Below are 5420 nucleotides of genomic sequence, written 5' to 3' on the forward strand. Positions count from 1 at the left end.
GTTCTATTACCCACAGATTGACAGACCTGTGAGGAATTGGCTGCCACAGCCTGTCACACACTCACCAGAGCTTAAGGATCAGTGAAAAAATAGGGACAACTGTTGATGTGGTCGCTCATCATGGAAATGAGAAGTGCCCCAAAGCCAATGTCAGTTTCAAAGGGAAATTTATCACAGATTGTTTCAACTGCCCTGCTTATATATGATGACCAATTTCAGTTCAAAGATGGCTACAGAGTGGCACAACTCTGCTGACTCTATAGATAAAGACAGAAATATCCATTTCAGTTCCCACAATCAAGTATGTTCCAGGTCACTAAGTACTGCCCACATATATTTCCATATATGTGTATATATGGATGTTTGTATATAAAGAACCAAACATCAATGGAATGATCTGAAAATCCACAGAGCAGGAGTTCTTCGCTCAGGAGTCCCGGAGTTTTCTCAGCTGCCTTTGCCTGGCAGTTCTCAGCCAACGTGTGGCTCTGCTGCCATCCCAAATCTGCGCTTCCCTTGCCCAGCCTGAGTGCACGTGGGGCACGTGCTGGGTGTGGCTGGAGATTTCCATGGCCAAAATCCCCCAGCACCATCACCTTTACATCTGCTCATTGCTTTGGACAGCACAGAGCACACAACACCCATCTCAGCTGGCAAATGTCATTTCTTGCAGATTGCTACAGCCCCACTGCTGATCGACAAATACACCAGAATCGATTTCAGTTGAAAAATGTCATTTATTACAAATTGCTAAACCTGCGCTGACAATACAGAACTGTACAAATCCCAGTTCAAGTTAAAAAAAGGAATTATTACATGAGTACAACAATGCTACGCAAAAATATAAAAATATCAACTTGAGTTAACAAAAACTTAATTTATTGCAAAACTCTACAACAACTCACTATTACACAAAGATCAATTAGGTATTAACAACTTAATTTATTATATACAAGCCTACAGCCCATATAGAAACACAAAAATATGCATTCCCTCTCTAAATAGCCCTACACTAAGAAGCCAACAGATAAAGTTATACAACACTACTCCTTCATACATGTTTAAATAGAATTTTATACATATGTATGCACATATAAATACATATACAACTATAATAATCTGTAAGTGTAAATATAGATTAAACATTACACATTACATATTATATGTAAGTAGATATATAAACCAAACCGATCAATATACAAATAGCACTGTACCAATCTAAATATCCATGCAAGTGCATCAATACAAATATACCGCTATACACCTCTACACATATGTAAATGCAGTTACACATAGAACTAGATCAATATACATATAAAAATATAAAAATAGAATACATATACCTATGGAAATACAATATACCCATTTAAAAGAGTTATATACCTATATCTGCATCAATACAAATAGATACCTACACAAGTGAAAACACAGGAAACAGAACTAAAGTCAAATATAACAACATACTTAGACACATATATGCACATGCATGTAATTACACACATATATGTATATATACAAATATACACATAGCACGTCCATAAATATAAAAGACATATGGAAATGCTCCCATACAAATAACAATCTACACATGTCAATATCCATCTAATTATCCTCTCTATGTGCAAGTCCATATATCTATAAGGAGAACTCTAAGCAGAAAATGGGATCCCAACAGTGCCATCTTCAAAGCTTCTCCCTCTGGCTCTTGGTCCTGTGCAGAGCAGCTCTCCTGGACAGGGACAGCAGATGGCACATCTGGGAAGCAAAGGGAACACTGAGTCAGGAGCAGGGCCTTTCCCCTGGCAGCACCTGCACTTCCCTCAGCAGGAGGGCAGGAAAGGAAAAGCAGGCCGAGCGGGCCAGGGTGTGGCGAGCGCAGCGCGGCGGGACTGTCCCGCAGCCCCCGGCAGCCCGGCACAGCCGGCACAGCTCCCGGGCCCTGCCGGCACAGCTGCCTTGCCCCAGGACAGCCCCTGTGCCGGCCGGGGCAGCTGCGCTGAGCAGCCCCAGCACGGGCAGGGCCGCTCCTGCCCCTGTGCCGGGCACTGCCCACGGCCACAGCCCACGGCACCCTCACCCCACCCTGCCTCACCGGCCCTGGGGCCTCACCCAGGCTCTGTGCCAGCAGCAGCTCCCTGCTCCTGCTCCTGCTTGTGGCCTTCAGCTTCTCCTGCTGTCTTCAGGATCTTCACTGCAGCTGAGGCAAAAACAGAGGCTCAGGAATTGGTTCCAAGGCCTGGCAGAGCTGCAGTCCCAGACCCCTCTGTGCTCCCTGCTGGCCCCTCCATCCCCTCAGCCCCGCCATGCTCTCGGCAAACCCCGAGTCCCCTTCAGTTTCTTCAGACCCCGCAGTCCTCTCACCCCCCTCAGTCCCTTCTGACCCATCCCATCCCCTTAGAGCCACCACCCCCTCAGCCTGTGCCACTTCCCTGTCACCTCATTGCCACCCTCGCCCTCAGCTGCCCCACACCCTCAGCCCCAGCAGCACCTCAAGGTCACCGTCCCTTCAGTGCCAGCGCCTCCTCAGCCCCTCAGCCCCCTCAGTCTCACCGTCCCTCAGCAGCTCCTCAGGGGACACTGCCTGCGGCCACCGGCAGCTGCCACCGCTCCAGGGACACCCGGGGCTGGAACTGCTGCTCCGCCCGGCCCGGCCGCCAGCTGGGACCCAGCACAGCAACAGGACACAGAGGGGAAAACCAAGAGACTAAGAAGGCGTCCGTGGAGGGAAAGAGGCAAAAAAAGGCCTGTATTTGTACAGATATCAACCTTTACTAAAGATTGATACTAAACTAAACTCCCATATACAAATACAGCTATGCCTATTTATCAACTTAACTATATATATATTCAAATGTAACTATACACATGTATAAATGCATCTAAGCATATCTATAATTTCACATATAAAAATATAATTATGTACATCTACAATTATATTATTAAACTATACAGATCTATTAAATGGATAGACATAACTATAGACATACAAATACACCTATATAAATCTATAAACATAACTACATAGATAATTACAACTATACATATCCATAAATATGACTATTGACAGGGGGATTTCATCTGCCTGATGGTCACAGGCCCTCCCTCTGTCTCTTCCTGCCACACAGGGCAGCCCTCCTGGAAAGGTTGATCAGATGGGATCTGGGAAGCAAAGGGAACACGGAGTCAGTCTTGGCCCTTGGGCGCGTTTCCCTTGGGCACCTGTCCTTCTGTCAGGGAATGTTCAAGATGGTCTGAAAGGGAGATTCTCACTTGGAATTTGAAGCCTGATCTTTAGAGAACAGGGACCCCTCTAAATGCTGAAACAGTGTAAAGCACTGAAGTATCTTGATAAAGTCTCAGCTCTCGCAGTGCAAATGGCACCCGTGAGAGCTTGAAACACAGACTGTCCCAGCCCCCACAGAGAAGCCCAGCCTTGTTCTTTCTCTGTGCTGACAGAGAGACCTTAGGTCTCACTAATCTGGGGTCATTCAGGCTTCTCCTTTCGTTACTGGATTTGCAGTTTTCAACTGCTTGGCCTCTGATCTCCTGTTCCTTGTTTTTCTTGTGTCTCATAACATTTACCAGCAGACTGCTACTACATTTAGTCAGTGATCTGGACTTCTACCCTGACTTTCTGCTTTTTTTTCTCCTCCATTACTTCATGAGTCGCTCACTCTGGCCTCCCCTGTAACCTTGCAGCAAACTTATCCATGGACCTCAGCAGAAAATTGGGACACCAGACTTGGTGACACAGCTCCCACAAGGTCAGCTTTATTCCCTGCTCTCTTGCCATAGCACAGGACTCAGTGTCAGAGCCTCTGGAGAAGCGTGGAGGGCAGAGCTCGGGGAGGTTTTGTCAGTGCAGGACCTGAACTAAAGGCACTGGGAAGCACCAACTCTGCAGACAAGAACTCAACTCTTCTGATCTCCCTTCCTGCCAGAGGCAGGCTCAGAGCAGCTGTCTCACACCTCTCTAAACCCATGGGGGCTCTGTCCTTACCAGGCTCCTCACGCTCTGGGGAACTGTTCCCACAGCTCTCGGTGTTACATGAAGCTTCTGCTGCTGCTGCTGCCCTGTTCAGAGCATCCTCTACTGAACACTCAGGGGCAACATTAACATTCCCCTTGAAAGAGAAACAGAAAGAAAGAAATCCAGAGATCACTCACTGTTTTCTTGGAACTGTAACAGGGATACAGGAACTCTCCTTCTCCACTCCCAAAGGACATGGAACAGGGGGAGAACACTGCCCACACAGGTTCACATGACAAGCATTTTTAACTCAGGATTTGGGTGGCCAAGAGGAAACTGAAGCTCTTACAAAATGTCCCTTGAGGCAAAATGTGGAAAACCAGAAGACACCAAGTGAGAGGACGTGCCCTCATGTTCTCACCCTTGCTGATGCCACAAGCTGCAAGAAATCAGCCAGCAGAAAGCCAGGGGCCCTCCTTGTTGACAACACGGCTGTCAGCAAAGGGCAGAGCTCGCTCCCAGCACTGCCCAGGGCTGTGTGCTGCAAACCCACACGAAAAGCACACATTTCATTTCTGCCTGGGAATCTCACCCAGCAGCTCACACAATCCATTACCAGGTGGTGGCTTTTTGGAGCCCTCTGCTGCTGCCCCATGTGTATGACTCAGGAAAATTTTAGGAGCCTAGGATATTTCCAGGATGACATTTTCCACTGCCAAAAATCTTTAAATTTGAACTGCAAAAAAAAAACCAACAAACCCAACCCATCTCTTCGGCAATAGCCTGTCTATCAGAATCCTAAAAATTCTAAAGATGGTTCAGAAATTGAAAAGTTTTTTTTTATTATGAAATAAAATGCTTTCCAAAACTGCTATGTGTGAGTTTACAGAAGACAAAAGACATTCTACTTGCGAATTAAATATTAGTAAATCCAAGAAATCCCACTCCCAAACTTGAGCCTGTCCTTCCTCAGTCATGAATGTACTGCAGCCAGTGGGTTCAGCACATCAACAGAAAGAGAGGCATTCTTCGGCAAAAATGTATAATAACTGCTAAAAGGCCTTTGCAACACTTCAGGCAAGTCTGGGAAGAATTAAGAGAAACAGGATTCCTCATCCAAAGACTGAATCTGTCAAACAAAGGACAGAAAGCTGCAGCTCCAGCCCATCCCCAGACACGGCTCTGGGAGCGCCTGCACGCACGGCACGGCTCACACAGCAGCAGCAGCTGCAGCCCAGCCCTCGCTTTGCCTTGGCCTTCCAGCACAAAAGAGGCAGAGCCCACATCTGCTCCTGGAACTGAGGCACCTCTCACATGCCCCTCCCTGCACGGGACACTTGGCCTGCAGTGGCATTCTCCAAACACTCTTCTTTCCCATCAAGCAAAGCCTGTTACAACCTACAAAGCATCACCATAAATACTCCTGCATGAGGCATTCTTCCCAGGAAAA

The sequence above is a fragment of the Oenanthe melanoleuca genome, unplaced genomic scaffold, assembly GCF_029582105.1.
Source record: "Oenanthe melanoleuca isolate GR-GAL-2019-014 unplaced genomic scaffold, OMel1.0 S050, whole genome shotgun sequence".
NCBI classification, from domain to species: Eukaryota; Metazoa; Chordata; class Aves; order Passeriformes; family Muscicapidae; genus Oenanthe; species Oenanthe melanoleuca.